Genomic DNA, 18,585 nt, shown 5'->3' with positions numbered 1-18,585 from the left:
TTGGAGAACAAAATGAGAAGGGAGGTTTTTTTTTCTGTTTGTTTTGTTTTGTTTTTTTTAAAGGCACTGTTGGCCGGGCGCGGTGGCTCACGCCTGTAATTCCAGCACTTTGGGAGGCCAAGGCGGGCGGATCACAAGCTCAGGAGAACGAAACCATCCTGGCTAACACGGTGAAATCCCGTCTCTACTAAAAATGCAAAAAATTAGCCAGGCCTGGCGGCGGGCGCCTGTAGTCCCAGCTACTTGGGAGGCTGAGGCAGGAGAATGGCATGAACCCGGGAGGCGGAGCTTGCAGTGAGATCGCGCCCTGCACTCCTGGGCGACTAAGCGAGAGACTCCGTCTCAAAAAAAAAAAAAAAAAAAAAAAAAAAAAAAAAAAAAAAAAAAGGCACTGTTGTATTACAAACCAAAATCAAAAACAGATTTCCATACTAACTACTCCTCCAAAGGTAACGCATTAGCTATACCATTAATCTGGCAAAGTAGGGAGGAAAATGAAGGAGTGCATTTGTTTCATTAGAGGCATTTCGTTTTGAGAGGTGGACAGGAGAGCTATATACAAGACTCAAGTTTCTTGATACAGTAAGTACATCAAGAATATAAACGTGTTTGATAAAATGAACATTTTAAAAACATGGCACCAGGTTATGATTCTTCTTCCTGCACACCTTCATGCCTAACTTTTTGAAAGGACTTGAGACATATGAATCACAATTTTTAAAAATTATAGTTTCAATGCCTTCGTGGTGGATCAATGTCCGTAGAAGTCTACCGAAATGACTTATCTTCATCCTTGGGAACCAACTGCAAGAGGGAAAATGAAAGGAATATCATATTCTTTCTATGTAGGCAGAGTGGACTTGAGTGCGGGTCAGAAACACTGATTTCAGTTTGTGCACTACAACTTGATGACTTGGGTGATGTTTGGCTTCTCAGAACTTTGGGAGATGAATTTGAAAAACAGATAATACCACACTATATAATTCAGAGGATTACCTCAGCTTACAAACAGCAAATGAGATGCAAATGTGAAACATAATTCATATTTCTAAGCAGTTGGAGCCCTGATACAGCACTGGGGTTATAGAGAAGTTGGGGAAAATGTCAACCCAGTGATGTCATACTCCTAGGCCAGGCCCTAAGATTTTTTGGAACCTGGCGGGCTGAGCACAATAGGGAAAGCCTCAGCACCCTGACTTGGCACAATGGCACCCTTAAGGCTCTTTGCTCACTCAATTCTTAGTAGCTCTCCTAAAGCACGGGGGTGTTTTCTTCCAGTTCTCTGCGTAGACTTTGCTATGCCTCTCCGCCCACTGCCTCATCCAGAGAAACACTCGTATCCACCACTGCTCCTCACTTTCCCTCACGCACGGCTCTAGAAAGACGAGGAGAAGGCGCGGCGTAGGCTTTATATACTTTGCCAGCCAATGACCGCGCCGTCTCCTTTCCGGTCGGCGATCCGACCAATCCAAGAAGGCTGGTGCAATCTTCGGCTCTACTCGGCTCTTTTCGCTGATGCGGGCAGCTTGGGGGCCGCGGCAGCTAGAGAGACGCTTTCCTTTTTAATTTTTTTTCCATGTGTTCACTTCCGGGTCCGGCGTCGATCCGGATGCCCGAGGCAGAAGGATGTTTGACCTCCGGATAAGCGAGGCGCCGCTGTGCATTCATTCCCAGCTGCATCGGTGGCGACAGCAGAGGCTCGGGCGGCGACTCTCCGGCCAGCGGCGGCGGTAGGAGACACCAGCGGCAGTGCAAGGACCGAATCCGAGCAGCGCTGCGTTACCTCGCTCGCTCCTTCCCCCCTACCTCGCTCGCTCGCTCCCTGCGTGCTCGCTTTCCTCCTCCGGCCGCCGGCGGGTGTGATGTGCCGCCGTCGCTGCCCCCGCCGGCGCTGACTGACTGACTGGGGGCGCCGCCCGCGCCCGGGACCGACCCCGCTGCTCGCGGCCGCGCCTCTGAGGTAAAGCCCCCTGCGCGTTGGTGCTCGGCCGCCAGCCCCGGCCCGGTGGCTGCCTTGGCGCGGCCGCGGCGCCCTCCCTCCCGGATGGGGCTGGGGTCTCGGGCGGGGTGGGGTGGGGTGCGGCGGGGGCGGCGCCGCCGGCGCGGGTGTCGGGGGAGGGGTGGGCGAAGACCGGGGCGGGCGGCCAGGAGGCGTGGGCCGGAGGGGGCCGCGGTCGGAGGCTGAGGGCGCGGAGGGCTAGGGGGCAGCGGGGGCCGCGGGTGGCGGCCCGGGCTGGGTGCAAAAGTTGCCGGAGTGGTGCGGCGCGACTGGGACGGCGAGGGAGGTGGGCCAGCTGGCCCGGCGGGGGCTTCCTTAGAAGAGATTGGGAGGTGGGGAGTGTCGCCCACGGTGCTCCTTGACTGTGTCCCGACAATTCCCTTTGGAGTAGGGGCTTTGGGCAGGAAGGAGGCATGTATCGGCTGGGAGGAGGCGACGGGGGCCAGCGTTCAGTTCAGGGATAAACTTCCCGTTGGAGTGTTTAAGGGGTTGGGTGGGGGGACACAGGGATTTACCTGTTTCTTAGAGCTTTGACTCAGCTCAAAACTTAACTAAGACATTAGTCAAAGGTTAACATAATTACTCTGATGGTTACTCTCATGGTGCCGGTTTGTTTGTTTATCCCACAAGCAGGGGAAGTGACTCTGAGAGGCGTCGGGTCTCTTGGTCCATAGCCTCCACATTTCTTTTCAGCAGGATGAGGAGGGAGATGTGTGTCTATTCGTGGGGTGGGGGTAGTTAGGCCTGTGTCATGGTCATTCCCCTTCTCCCACCTCATGTTTCAGGGAGGAAAAGTTCAGATGGGGGAGAGAGAGAGTGTGCCTGTGTGTGTGGGAGACAGCTACTGTTGATACACTGTGTGAATTACTTTTAACTCTTTTGTGGTAATCACCCAGGCTGCTCAGTGGCCCCTTTTAAATCTTCTGCTAAAATATCTACTTTAAATTAGAGGATTATATAAGTACTTATTTTTAATGAATTAAGAAAGTAAGTCATTATTTTAACTTTTGTAATTCTTCCGATTCAAATGACATTTGCCCACAGATATATGAGATAGCAAACTATATCTAAGATGGGATATAAAATTAAAACTGTATACATTTTAAAGATGTTTCTTTTTAAAGATGTTTCTTCGAGGAGTATTGGCTTTCCCCATACATTTAGAAGAAAAACATTACAGGAATTGTGAGAATAATGTGGAATTAGAAAGATGTGAAACTAGAAATCATTTTTCGTCAAAAAAATCAGATCTGGTGTGTGACATTCTTTTTTTTTTTTTTTTTTTTTTTTGTTTTTTGAGACGGAGTCTCGCTCTGTCGCCCAGGCTGGAGTGCAGTGGCGCGATCTCGGCTCACTGCAAGCTCCGCCTCCTGGGTTTACGCCATTCTCCTGCCTCAGCCTCCTGAGTAGCTGGGACTACAGGCGCCCGCCACCGCGCCCGGCTAATTTTTTGTATTTTTAGTAGAGACGGGGTTTCACCGTGGTCTCGATTTCCTGACCTTGTGATCCGCCCGCCTCGGCCTCCCCAAGTGCTGGGATTACAGGCGTGAGCCACCGCGCCCGGCCGACATACTTAATAGCTTTCTTTTTTTTTTTTTTGGAGATGTACTTAGTGTATTTTGTAATTATTTACAAACTTTGCTCCAGTTGTATCTTAAGATAAAATTATCTTATTTTGTATAGTTAACCTTTATAGTTGCACAGAAGATAAAAGATAAAAATTACATTTATGGGCATTGGAAGAAAGATGTTATCAAATACATTGTATGGCTTTGAGATACATTCTTAGCAGAATGTACAGACACTTCTGCTTTATGTGAACTTGCATTTCTGAATATGTATTAAGTAGAAGTAATTATTAGAATGGGGGACAGAAAGGTTAATTTTAATGTTATGAATGACATTTTTTGGGGGATCTTGAGAAACGATTATCTTTACTGATGATTTATTGTAGTCATCCACCCCTTCTGCCATTCATCAGCTTAAACATTAGTGCATGACGTAATTATTGACATTTTCATCATTAGATTTTGCAAGCATTTACAATATATTGACAAAATCTTCTGTACGTGAAAGGCATTTATTACTTCCTTGAAAATAAAGGACTGGGATTAGTGGAATCAAGGAATTAATTCAACCAGGACCACCTTTACTGTGTGGCAAGGATGGAACAGTGGGTAGAATATGAAGATGAATGAGACTCAGTACTGCCTTCAAGGGAGAAGCAGACATACACAGAGGTAATTCACAGATTCCTGTGGGTTTTGTTGGAGGTGTATTGGACGCATGGGGTGTGTGTGAGACACTGATTTTTGACTGGGAAATTTTGAATGAATGTAGAGCTGGTAACACTCCATCTGGGCCTTAACGTAGTTTAATAGGCAAAATGGGGGCGGAGGGAGTGACGGTGGGGGTAGTTTCCTGGGTGAAGGGAACAGCCTGAGCAAAGGCATGTGATTGTGTTACAGGGCTTGTTGAACTGCACATAAGGCTGTTTTGCCAGGAGGTCTTTGTGGGAGAAGCTATGAAAGTAGCTGGAGATCAGGCCATGGAAGTCCAACTTGTATTTAAAGATGAGTCAGTTGGAGGCATGAAGGTCCAAATGTACGGAACCTATGCTACAGTAGATAGGCAAATAAGGATAGTAAGTTTAAGGAAACAAGTTATAACAAAATAGTCAATTTTCTATCATTGGCACTACTGAAGGAAAGCAGAAAAGTATATAATCCAAAACAATCTATACATACTTTCATTTATTTATTTGCATTTTAATATGAGTGTGTATGGTAATCTAGTAATTGGTTATACATGAAATCAATCCAGACTGTAAAAATGTGACTCAAGAAGAGAAGCTCTCCAGTTACTTCTCTGTGTCTCCTCTGATCCATCCTGTAATCCCTCTATGCTGGGAGTAGACTTATTCTGGTATAGTTTATTGGTTCAGATGTTTTTCAGAATGGAAGAAGTGGTTGTTTTGTTCCAAAGGGCTTCCCAAAAGGATGTATCAAACTAAATAGAAGGAATGCTGAAGTATTAAATAACAAAATATAGGTCATTGAATAGTTACATTATTGTTAATAGTGAGATTTACTGTGGATGAAGTGAAATGTAAAGAGTGTATGTTTTCACAGAAAGTGGTTTTAATGAAGTAATAATAAAGGAATCTGTACGTGAAGAAAATTGACAGTAACAGAGGGATGATAATATGAGACACTTTCACAGTTTCGGATAAATGTGTGTGAAGTTTTTAAGTCATCTTAAATATTAGATGACCCTAAAATAATGTAACCCCACACTTAATCATTATCAAAGGAGTGCTTAGAAAAAAAAATCAGTTTATAAGTGCATGTAGAATCATGTTACAGGGAAAATTGAAGGTTTTTTTCCTCCTAAATATTTCCCTCTTAGCTTCCTTAATTATTCCCCTCTTAGTATTCAAAAAGGACTTATAACTGAATTTGTGTTCCCTTCAACCTCCCAGTAACAACAACAATTCCTCCTATAATTTATTAAGTGCATACTTTGATAAAGGCCATAAATGATACTATTAAGACAACTCTATGAGTTAGGTGGTGTAACCTCATTTTTGAAAGCAGGAAACAGTCTTCTGGAGTTTAAATAATGTGTTGAAGATATATCTTGGAAGTAGCAGAGTGAATGTTTGAATCAGTTTTTTTTTTTCTGACTTCAAAGTCTTAATCCACCAGTGATCTATTTTTTCTTATTTTCCGTCTTCATCCTTTTTCTGATCTTTTCTCAAGCAGTTGGCAATTAGTGGTATTAATTGATAGTATGTGTCTGAGTGTTGGTTCTTTATGATGTAATTTCTTCAGAAGTGGCAGTTTTGAGGTATCTGTCTTTAATTGTGGGATTCTGTAGGTGCAGACAGTATGGTTCCGGTAATTTAAGGTACCTCAGAGCATCACCTTTTGCTGATCTGCAGGACAGAACTATGCTTGGATTCTTAATGTATAGAAATCAAGTGTGCATTCTCTATTAATGTGAAATGATTTTCAGGAGCATCTGAACTGCTCAGGAAATATGGAAGGAGAGATAAATGTAGAAATGTATAATTTTTAGCGACATAGTGGAGGCTGCTGTTAGACATTTTTTGTTTCTTTTTTTTAAGCTCTCTCTGAAAGCTGAGATTTAGCAACTATAAATGTTTGGGCTTCCCTTTGAAACCTAAGGAAAATATGTATTGATTTGTTCTTAGACCATAGTGATTGGTTATACTCTCTCCTGCCACTTGGTGCTTATCATCTTAGTTATAAGAAATCATTTTTAACAATGAATTGAAGTATTGGGGAGATAAGACATACTTTTTTGGTTGCTTTGTTTACTAATGATATGTTACATAGTTATAATTTATTGAAAATTTATGAGTATGTCCACATGGCTAAATCATGTCCACATTTTTCATAACTTTTCAATGGAATGAGATAAGATCTGATGATACTCTTTTTCTTAAATGCAAAGTTTAATGTTTTTTTCTCTAAGGTAGTAATGTGAGGTTGAAGTTGTATTCAAATTTATTACATTTATTTAGATCACTTTGTGTTACCTGGAAGTACTTTCTTTAGCTGATAGCTACATTTGGAAAAAAAGGGAAGAGAGTTACCCTGTTACTCCGCCATTGTGTTCTTCATCAAAATGGAGGAAATTCATATAAAGTGCCAAGGACTATGTGATGCCTGCCACATAGTAGGCACTGTGTAAATCTTCTGTCCTTCATTTCAGAAGTTGCTGATAAGAATTTTAGAGGGTGGATTGGTGGGTAGATAAGCAAAGACTCAGGAACACCCTGTTACAGGAAAATGTCTCTTACCTGACCTCTGCTTAACCCACTCGTGAGATTAAATGATAGTTTTCATTCTCTCTGTAGAATTTGCTGACTGATGCTTATGCTACATTGAGTGTAGCCTATTCTTTAGTTTGATCTTGGACTTTTATTCCCCCCAATTACTGTATACTCACCAAGAGACGTGTGTTTGTACCCAACACACTGTTATGGCACTTGATGATGTAATCGCATAGTTTAATGAATTATTATTCAGTGAACTCCAAAGATAAAAAGGTGTTTGTATGAGAACCAGTTGGCTGCTTTGAAATCAAGTGAGTAGCCAAAATCAATTATGGTTGAAATAGATGAGGGTGAAATAATTTTAAATGATCAGGGAAAAAAAACCCCTAATAATCTAAAAAAATCTGCAATAATATTAGTTTTCACATGTTTGTAAAATGTCTTTCTGTGTTTAAGAAACAGAAACTGGAAATCACAGGTGTTGTTTTATGGGGAGTGGTTTTTGCAAGAAAAATGAAATAGAACTTTCATCAATAGACCCACACTTGAAGAAAAGGCCATACCTCTGTATTATAAGATTGTCTTGTGAATGGACATTTTTGTTTTAGTTGTAATAAAATGTATAGAGTTTGTAGATGTTGAGAAATGATTTCCTTTTTAGGCTAACTTCAGAACCGTTGATTAATTGTAATGTATTAAAGAAGTTGTCTGCTTCTAAAACATCATCTTTCCTAGTTTACGCTACTGCTTAGAGATTTATTTAATAGCATCCTCTTTAAGGAAAAAGAAAAAAAAAAAGATGATTCTGGTTTTCCCAGAGGTTCATTCCTTAGAGTGAATTGTTTAATTGTCTAGTCAGGTGATCAATCTATGGTTCTCACATATTTCCCAATATGGTCCCTAATCTGATTTCATAAGCTACCTTTCAACTTTTATGTACGTCAGGGTTGGAGGGGTAAGCCTTCTTATAGTTCCAACATCTCCTCCATCCAAGTAGGAATGCGGAGGTAGAGGAGATTGTTCTTTGGAAGAGGAAATGTGGCACCCTTGATATATACGGGAGCACTTGAGCCTCCTGTCTCACCTAGCTCAGTCCAAGTGGAAAGGAGAACTTTCAGTTGAAGGAGCAGGAAGTCCAGGTTGGAGAAGGAGCGATATATGTGGTATGCTATGTATTTTGGTGTAACCACATTGCTTGCTGAATTACAGTAGATGCTGAAATGGCACATTGAAGTATGAAGGTAGGGTGGGTGGCTCCAAGCTAGTACTTGAGGGCTCTGGCCTTCCTCTCTGTGATATTCTTGGCTCTCTGTCTTCTGTGTGTTGGAGTCATCCTAAGGCCAGCAGCAAGATCACATCTAGACAGGCATTGGCCCGAGGAAGGAATGGATCTCTCTCTCTCTTTTTCTGTCTCTGTCTCTGGAAAAGCAAATAAATCTTTTGCATAAGCCTACCAACATACTTTTCTCTTCATATCTTATTGACCAGAATTAGGTCACATGTATGTCCTAACTAGTTATCTCAAGGAAAGTAAAGTCATCATGGTTGGTTTCTACTAATCAGGAGATACCTTCTGCAATTGGTGTTGGGATCACATTTTTCTGAGTTAGATGGAAGAGGGAGGATATTTTTAAAAAATTGTGGGAAGGAAGAATTTGGGGGATATGGATGTAAGAGAGATGATCAATAGTGACCGCTATATCTACCTGTTTTGAAGCGATTCTCATGCTTCAGTGTCCCAAGTAGCTGGGATTACAGGCGCATGCCACCGCACCCAGCTAATTTTTGTATTTTTAGTATAGATGGGATTTCTCCATGCTGGCCAGTCTGGTCTCGAACTCCTGGCCTCAAGTGATCTGCCTGCCTTGGCCTCCCAATGTGCTGGGCTTATAAGCGTGAGTCACCGTGGCTGGCCAGTTACTTTTTTTTGTTGTTGTTGAGATGGAGTTTTACTCTTGTCTCCCGGGCTGGCATGCAATGGTGTGATCTCGGCTCATTGCAACCTCTGCCTCTTGGGTTCAAGTGATTCTCCTGCCTTAGCCTCCTGAGTAGCTGGGATTACAGGCACTCACCACCTTTCCTGGCTAATTGCTGTATTTTTAGTAGAGATGGGGTTTCACCATGTTGGCCAGGCTGGTCTTGAGCTCCTGACCTCAGGTGATCCTCCTGCCTCCGTCTCCCAAAGTGCTGGATTACAGGTGTGAGCCACCGCGCCTGGCTGGGTCTGAATATTTTAGGAGCTAAAAACCCTACTTTATTTTTTCATTGGCTAACTTTGAGTCAATAAAATAGGTGGTTAAGTTGAAAGATTATATTTTTTTCCATGAAACTCATGAAGCTATTTAATTTTAAATTAAAAATGTGTTCCTATAAACTCATTTAAAATTTTCTTCTGCATTGTTGCTTTCCTTCCTCACCATAAAGTTGCCCATAGCTTTGATTTCATTGATTACTTTGCTTGTCATGTCTGGGGAGAATAAGTGAATTGAGGAAATGGGAGTTTCTTGGTCAGAAGGATTTATTTTGAATCCTGGAATACCAGTGAGATTGGAGGAAAGGATGGTTTTTACGTATTTCGAGAGCAGCAAAGTTGGTGAGGGAGTGGGGAGAAGGAAAGAACCATAGAATTTTAGAATTAAAGTGAATCATAGGAAGATTGAAATGCTCAAGTCACACTCCTGGTTAGTAGAACTCTTATCCTAATTACTAGTGTAATACTGTTTCTAAGTAAGAATTAGGAGGCCATAATAATCTTGTCTGCTTTGCAGTTTTGCTCAGGACTATGGGCTACCACTGTAAATCAGTCAGCTAATCACCTTTAGTACAGATACCTGTGTTCTTAGGCTTTGGAAAAATTTAACCAGAAGTTTTCTTTCTTTTTTCCAGTAAAAGAAGTAAATAGACAAAGTTTTTCAGTTTGCCTCAAGCAGTCAACAACAATGACACCATCACACAGAAAGACAGACAGACAGACAGACACACACACACACCCACACACACACAATAATCTTAAACCTAGCCTGCTTAAATGAAAATACAAAAGCAGACTATTTGGGACAATTTATTATTTTATTTTCAAGAAAATGATCTTAAACATTTCTTTACTGTCAATATATGTAAATGAAAGGAATATATATGTGCATATATGCTATACATATATACATAGGTACATATATGTATGGGTTGTAAGTATGTGGAGTAAACCCATCCATCTTCTGGAAGAATATTTATGTTAATGACAGTTGCTTATATATGGTGAGATTTAGGATGATTTTTATTTTTATATTTCATATACTTCTCTATATTGTTTGGGTTTTCAGCTATCACTGTGCATTATTTCTACCATCAGAAAAAACAGTAATTTTTTTTTTTTTTGAGGAGAGTAGAATCTTGGGGTGGGATGTGTTTACTACCAGTTTAGATTTTAATATGTAACTTTGCTTTCCTTGTATATTACCATGAATAAAGTGTGCCTCAAATGTATTGATACTTTTCAGTTTTATGTTTAAAATTGGATTTATTAAAATTACTTATCTTAAAGTTTTAAGTTGAAATTGGCCATATAATATCTTCTGGTACAAATATATGTTATAAAATTAGTGGACTTCTGAATATTTTGAAATTATTGTGTTATCTATTTTTTAAATTTGTTTGGTTTGACTTCAGGTGGTATACTAGGCCGTGTATTAGACTGTGATTTATTAGAGTTAAAATTATATTCAGAATTTCCTTTAGTAAAAAGGGAAGTGAAAATGTTTTTTTTTCTTTACACCCAGTCTGTGTCATGTTTATTTTCTATTTCTGTAAAATACTTATTTTATATTCTAGCAATGAATACTTTCAAGTGGCAGGCAAATATATTAGGTAATCAGGACAGAAGAGAGAAAATTTCTGGTATTCTGTAAGTCTTAGTGTGTGCAAATTTATGACTATAGGACCTTTTAATAAAATTCTAATTTGGAGTACAACAATAGTCTAGTATCGTTTTGGAGATGAAACTAGTAGGTGTCAGTTGTAGATGACATTGAAAAAAAGTGTTTATAGATGCATAATTTTTACAAAACATTATTTTCTTTTCTACATTTATTTTAGGGAATCTGACAACAGTCCGACTCTCCCTACTTCAAAAATGTAAATCTTTAAGTCTTAAAGATGTGAAATCTTGTGATGCCAGTTTTTATTTAAAAAAAAGGATCTTTACTGAGCACTTTTTCTGTCATATGAGTATCAGGATATGTTGTAGCTGATGTGTCTTTATATAATTGAGATTCTGCAAATGTTTGTAGTTAATAAAGTATTGAAATATAATCAACTCCTTAAGATAATTGTTTTGAGTATTTTCTGATATCTGTTGAAAGTTGATAAGTAGAATAATGCATATTGTATATTTGCTTATTATTGTATGCTTTGCTGTTTACCTTAATACCCTGCTAATGAAGGTGGTTTTTTGAAGACTGAAAAGAAATCCTGAACATTTGGGAATGAGAATATCCAATAAGCTAAAATTAATTTTACTCTACACACTTGTTTACAAATTTCCAGTTGAAAATTAGTAATTTTTCTTCTGTGATAGAGTAAATGAAAGAAGTAAAATGGGCAATTTTAAAGAGAGTTCCTGCAGTCCTTGCTATGGGGCTGGGAATGCTAACATTTAACTAAATAGATGAGAGGAGGGAAGGGTTTGTGGAGAAAGTTTTTACTAGTGGTTCTTGGCCCGACTTCATATTACAGTTTTCTTGGCAGCTTAAAAAAAAAAAGACAGATGTTGGGATCCTACCCAGCTAATTTATATTCCATAAATAATCAGTAGGGCCTGGAAAGGGCTAGGGCATTGATATATTTTAGGATTTCTACAGACGATTCCAGTGTGTTGCAGGGTTGAAAAAAACTAATTTCTCCTTCGTTTTACACTCTCCTCTTAGCCCTTTAAAAAAATGACTTCCTTTTATTTTCCAACTGTCTTTTTAAAATTTGGAAGGAGATATGAAGATGACACAGAAGAAAATGCAAAGAAAATATTAGCAAGAGAATCAAGTTAAAGTAGCTTCATACAGTTAGTTGTTCCTCAGTAATTGGTTCCAGGACCCCTCACGGCTACCAAAATCCAAGGATGAGCTGGGCGCTGTGGCTCACCCCAGCACTTTGGGAGGCAGAGGCAGGCGGATCACGAGGTCGTGATATTGAGACCATCTGGCTAACATGGTGAAACCTTTTCTCTACTAAAAGTATAGAAAATTAGCCGGGTGTGGTGGCACATGCCTGTAGTCCCAGCTACTTGGGAGGCTGAGGCAGGAGAATCGCTTGAACCTGGGAGGTAGAGGTTGCAGTGAGGCGAGATCGCACCATTGTACTCCAGCCTAGGTGACAGAGCAAGACTCTGTCTCAAAAACAAAACAAAACAAAAAATTTCCAAGGATGTGGTGAAGTACCTATATAAAATGGCACAGTATTTGCCTGTAACCTTTGACACTTTCCCCTGTACTTTAGGTTATTCCTAGATTACTTGTAATACCTAATACAATGTAAATGCTGTGTAAATAGTTGTTATGAAGTATTGTTTAGGGAATAATGGTTAAAAAAAAAGTCTGTACATGTTTAGTACAGATGCTTTTTTTTTCCTGAATATCTCAATCTGAGGTTGGTTGAATCCAAGGATGCATAGATAACAAGGGTCAATTGTACTTAGCATCCTTAGTAAGGCCCCTATATTCATTGCTCATTAGCAGTCTTTGATAAGTATAATGCCAAAGTTAGATAATTTCTAAAGCTTGGAAAGTTTGTTACGGGGAAATTTATCAAAAATAAATTAAGGCATCAATTCAGTTGTTTCTGGAAATCTTAGGAGACCTAAGTGATATCTTTAAAGTTATTACAAATTATAAGAGGGCAAGAAGTGTTACTAATAAAGTTATTCATTTTAGGTTATATTTACAATGTCATTGAGTTGTATTTTTTATGGAACATCAGGATAGAAGGGACTTCAAAGATTATTTAGTATAACTGTACTTCTACTGCTTTATTCTTTTTTATACCGCTGTTGATGAGAAACGGTCTCTGTTTTTTCCTGTTCAGTGAAAATATTTTACCTTAGTTATAGTATATTGTGTTTATTGCATATAGATTATATTGTTTATATTGCATATAGTTTGGAAATACATACACGTAAATACACTGTGATAATAGGGTTTTATAGGGTTATTGCATCTCGATATCTGGGACAAAATTAGGGTCCTTTCAGTGACTGACTTGATATTGCTTCCTGGGTCAGGAACACCCTCAGCAGTTACAGTGTTTTTTCTGTGACAAAATGAGAGCAAGCCATTTTAGGATGAGTTCAATATATTCAATTCAATGAACATTTTTTGTGTGGTGGCAAAATTGGATTTGGCAGTTCTATAAATTGCAAGGGTTAGATTTCTAAAAACTGCCCTGATAGGAAGGGGAATGTGGTATAGAAATTTAGCACTGGGTAGGGTTTAGAGGACATGTTGTGTGAACCAGTAGGAGACTTTTGGAATTATTCTGGATTCACCAAAATACCACAATAAAATTGGTACATGATAAAGAGTAATGAGTACCGTTCTATAGGACCATAATTCCTTTTCAACAGTTTTAACATCCACAGCACTCTGAAAACCAAAACTTTTTCTGTTTGGCACAAATTGATTTTTTCACAAAATCTGTTCGGAACTGTTCTCTTTATTTCATATATTTAAAGGTTTCATTGTGGAAATAGCAAATGTTTGATTATAGTGTGCTGTCCCAGGCTTCTCTGTACTATCCCAGCCTTCTCTAGAGGTGTTGTTAAATATAGAGTGTATACCCACTGTATCACCTGTCAAAAATCTCCAGACATTCTGAATTCTAAGACATGTTTGACTGCCAGAATGTTGGAAAACGAGCTATGGACCTGCATCAGCCCCTTAATAGAAACTACTCCATATCTTACTTCTCTGAGGTGGAGTTTCAGTAAGATGCTAGTAAATTTCTTCTGCCTTTTTTCTTGTAAATATATAAATGCAAAATGGCATTTTATTTGAATCTGTGTTAGTTTCTTTAACAGTTGTTGAAAGCTCTCCTGGGTTTTTGACACTAAGTTATTAACTCTGGTCACTGTAGTCCCAGAAGTGTTGTGTAATTAGGATGCTTGAGATGGAAAATGTTTTGGGTAACTTTGGCATAACTGAGTATTCATCAAACACTCTTTTTAGTCCTTGGGGTTACATAATTTTACCTTTGCACATGATAACTTCATGCCAAAGCGCCTACAGGCAGCCCTCTCTTTTACATATCTTGGCTTCCTTTTTTAATAATAGAAAGAAGCAGGGGTGTGGTTGCAATGCCTCTGTTTTAGTTTCCTTAAACTTCCTTAATTTGTTTTTAAGACTTCATTTCAAATATATTTATATCTGCTTTGGCTTATTCTTATTTTTTGCCTCCAGTTCCTTTTCTCATACTTTCTGGTTCTTCTCGGTTCTTTTCCTCTTCCTCCTCCTCCCCCACTGTAAGATAATATTCCTCAAGAAGAAAAACTTACAGTTATGGTATTCTGTATCAGAAAAATTTTCTGCCTCCCAGAAAGGTGACAAATAAATCTGCATATTTTAGTATTATAGTTCCCTAAAGAGGACTTTTGTTTTAAGGGAATGGTTATTGTACCTCTTGTGCAGAGGTAGTGTTCTGTGTATGCGGTCTCTTTGCTTTCTTTCCATCCTTAAACACTGAAGGATAATGGGAGGGGGAGCACTAGCGTTGTATGCATTTTAAGCTATGTTTTCAAGTTCAACAAGATAACAGGCACTCTCTAGATCCTAATAGGAGCATGTGAAACTTATAGGTAGCCATTCTTCTCCACCTCAAGAATAAGGTTTAAAATTTACACAGTTAGGTTATATGCACTGGCTTTGTGCTCGGAAAGCACTATAATTCTATTGTCATTTGTATCATATTTCCTTTTGTTGCTTGCTTAAACTATGTGATGTCAGGTGGGTTGTCTTGTTTGCCATTTGTATTTCCTGCCTTTAGTACATAATAGGTCTTTAATGATCACTTATTTGTTGAATGGATTGTTTCTTTTTTTTTTTTTTTTAAATCAGGGAGAATGTTAACATGGGAGAATCTTGATTAAATGCCTTGCAAGGTACCAAGCTTATCCTACACCAGTTGTTTGCATTTTTTTTTTTTGAGACGAAGTCTTACTCTGTCACCCGGGTTGGAGTGCAGTGGTGCAATCTCGGTTCACTACGGCCTCGTCTCTGGGTTCAAGCACTTCTGCCTCAGCCTCCCAAGTATCCGGGATTATAGGCTTGTTCCACCATGCCCAGCTAGTTTTTGTATTTTCACCATATTGACCAGGCTTGGTCTTAACCTCATGACCTGAAGCGATCTGCCCACCTCAGCCTCCCAAAGTGTTGGGATTACAGGCGTGAGCCGCCACGCCTGGCAGTTTGCATTGTTACAGTTGTATGAGACAATCTCAAACACATAAACTGTTTCCAATTTAAATAAAATAAACACAAGCATCTGACTTAGCTGCTTAAGCTTAAAAGTAGAAATACTGGCCGGGCGCGGTGGCTCACACCTGTAATCCCAGCACTTTGGAAGGCTGAGGCGGGTGGATCATGAGGTCAGGAGATCGAGACCTCCTGGCTAACATGGTGAAACTCAGTCTCTACTAATAATACAAAAAAAAAATTAGTCGGTCGTGGTGGCGGGCGCCTGTAGTCCCAGCTACTCGGGAGGCTGAGGCAGGAGAATGGCGTGAACCCGGGAGTCGGAGCTTGCGGTGATCCAAGATCGTGCCACTGCACTACAGCCTGGGCGACAGAGCAAGACTCTGTCTCAAAAAAAAAAAAAAAAAAATGTAGAAATACTTTACAGAAATATTTTTAAATTTATTTTTAGAGATAGGGTCTCACTCCATTGCCAAGGCTGGAGTGCAGTGGGATAATCATGGCTCACTGCAGCCTCAAACTCCTGGGCTCAGGTGATACTCCCACCTCAGCCCCCAAAGTTGCCAGGACTACAAGCATACGCCACCATGCCTGACAATATTTTATTTATTTATTATTATTTTTTTGTAGACACAGGTTCTTGGTATATTGCCCAGGCTGGTCTTGAACTGGCCTCATGTGATCCTCCCACTCTGGCCTCCCAAGGTATTGGGATGACAGGCATGAGCCACCAGCCTAGAAATACATTTTTTTTTTTTTAATGGCAGAAGTTAAAATTAAATGTATTATTGGGTGGCCAGAACGTTTGGTTAGAGGAAATATTCTTTTTTTTTTTTTTTTTTTTTTTTTTTTTAAGCATTTCAATTACTTATGATTTTAAGATATTTTTATATTAGTTTTTCTCTCTAAAATTCACTCTGCCAATATTCAAAACACAGAACAGTTCTATCACCCCTTAAAATTCCCCTTGCAGTCAACTTCTCCCACTCCTAGCAGCCACTGATTTGTTTTCTCTTTCTATGATTTTGCTTTTTCTAGAATATCATATAACTTGAATCATGTGTTATATAACCTTTTGATTCTGGCTTCTTTCACTTTGCAGAATGCATTTGAGAATCATCTATATTGTAGTGAGTGTCAGTGGTTTCTTTTTACTGCTGAGCAATTTTGCATTGTATGGGTATACCTCACCTCGTTTATCTATTTGCCCATTAAGAAATGTTTCATTCATGTACAGGATTGTGTGTGTGTGTGTGTCTATGAACATAATTTTTTTTTTCCTTGAGTAAGATGCTAAAGTTGGGATTGTTGGGTCATATGGCAAGTGTGTGTTTAACTTTATAAGAAACTGCCAAACTGTTTTTCAAAGTGGCAGTACCATTTTCATTCCCACTGGTGATATAGAAGAGTTCTAGTAGTAAGCAGTTCTAAAATTTAAGTTGGCTGTATTGAATCACTTTGGTTTGTTAGCTTGATTGCACACCAGCAATACTGGTATAGTAATATCCTGAATGTGATATTTTTATTGCTGTAGATCTGTCATTTAGAAATACTGATTTACGGGAGCCTCATTTTTGAATGAATGCAATCTTCATTGTGTTCTGGAACTATTGTTTCTTGTTCAAGTAATATAGTCCTGATCTCTATAAGAAAAACTAGGCTTTTAAAGCCTTGTGTTCATATTGGGGTTTAAGGTACCTTTGGGTCAATTCTCTGTCTCTGTCTTAAGGCTTTCATAGTTTGGGGGAAGAAGTCTCTTGATTTAGCTGGGCAGAAGGAAATCCTGTCTCCAGAGAAGTAGTAGTACTTTCAGCTTGTTTCTATCATCTGTTGCACGTTTCATTCTAGAATTTTGAAGTTAACTTATTTATAATTTACAATCAGTTATACTAAGTCTGTTCTGTGAGGAGAGTTGACATATACTTACCCAAACATCATTACCCTTAAATGAGCCTTTTAAATTTGTAGCCTTTGCATATGCTAGGCTGTGTATTAGTAGTTATATATTTTTATACTTTGGAAAATTATCACTGTAGTTGAGAAGAATGAATATAACTTTGTTATGAGAACCATGTGTGATACAACCACTGACTTTTCTGGATGTACTTTCTCATTTAGTTAGCATTATAGGGAATGATCTGATAGATAAATAGCATAGCCTTTTACCAAAATACATTTTATTTTAGTTTTTTTTTTTTTTTTTTTAATGGCAAACTTTACAAAGTAGTACTGTTTTCTCTGTGTTTTCTGAACATATTCAAATCTTGTTAGTTTAGGGCTCTCATTCTGAACCTCAGCTATAAAGTGCTGTTTTGAAGAGATATCTATAAACTTATTGATGAGGATAAAGTTGGTTGTCTACCTTGTTCTCAGTCATAATTTTACTAGTCACTTCAGTTTTCTGTTTTAATTTGTATTCTATTATAAACTTATTAGAGTTACTTAAAAATGAAAGTATCTGACTCAAGTGGAATTTAGAGGCTTTTATTGTTTAATGAAGAGAATACGCATTTGTGACCTCCTTTAGTGAATTTCTTTTTCTTCTGGCTCATGGCTTTGTTTTGAAGAGTTGAAATTCCCGTGTAAATGACCTTTGATTTGTGGAGAGTTATTCCACCTGTAATATCTCTTAGAGCTATAAATTGCCTGCCTGCCCATAGCTTTCTCTTTCCTCCTTTATTTGAAAAAGTGATGATCGTATAAATTAACATTCTTAAATTTCTAAGAGGTTGTTCAGTCATTTATTCATTTATTCACTTATTTATTTAAGAAACTTTTAATCGGTGTTGACTAGTATGTGTTATAATAGATATTAGGGAGACAGAATTGAATAAAATGACTCTTTTCCTTGAGGACATCAGATTAACAAATGGAGTATCTTAATGTTAAAGAGTGAAAACGTCCCATATCTTTCCTCTAAATTGGTAGTGAGATGCGGAGGTTTGATCAGATTCAGTTTCAATTGTTTTTTCTTCCATTGGGAAGATCAAAGGTTGTCATTCTTTTTGGAACGTTAGCAGTCATTGATGATTCTTGCCTAGTCCATTAATTTACTAAGAGTTGTGTAATGGTTATAATTTAGTTGTCATTTCTTATTCATTTATTAGCTAGAGTACTTTTAAAGAGAAAATCCCCCTCACCAATTAGAATTTATTCTCATTATTCAGAGATTCCATATTTGTAAATTTACTTGCTTTAACCCTAAACTCAGTAGTCCCAGTCATTCACAGACATGTGCATACCCAGAGTGGCAAAAATTTTAAGTCACCCAATGCGCATGTTCTCAGTTGAGGTTGAATAAGGTGATTCTCCGCTTTCTGATGAAAAGC

General features: G+C 38.8%; 1 protein-coding gene across 5 annotated transcripts in view; it reads left to right on the top strand.

Annotated features, from left to right (window-relative positions):
- The first annotated feature begins 576 nt into the window (after window positions 1-576).
- The window catches only part of CSNK1G3 (casein kinase 1 gamma 3), a 105,424-nt gene continuing 87,415 nt past the window's right edge, over window positions 577-18,585 (top strand). For 4 of the 5 annotated variants that reach the window (XM_050795556.1, XM_050795554.1, XM_050795557.1 and 1 more), the window contains exon 1: window positions 577-1,960. The gene's annotated coding sequence lies outside the window, so the exon portion shown is untranslated. Of the gene's footprint in view, window positions 1,961-3,656; window positions 4,240-18,585 lie in introns of those variants that run through there. The other variant, XM_050795549.1, reaches the window with a different exon arrangement.

The sequence above is a fragment of the Macaca thibetana genome, chromosome 6 (genome assembly GCF_024542745.1).
Source record: "Macaca thibetana thibetana isolate TM-01 chromosome 6, ASM2454274v1, whole genome shotgun sequence".
Classification (NCBI taxonomy): Eukaryota; Metazoa; Chordata; class Mammalia; order Primates; family Cercopithecidae; genus Macaca; species Macaca thibetana.
The sequence above is the reverse complement of the archived record's forward strand: the minus strand, read 5'-3'. Positions and strand labels throughout refer to the sequence as shown.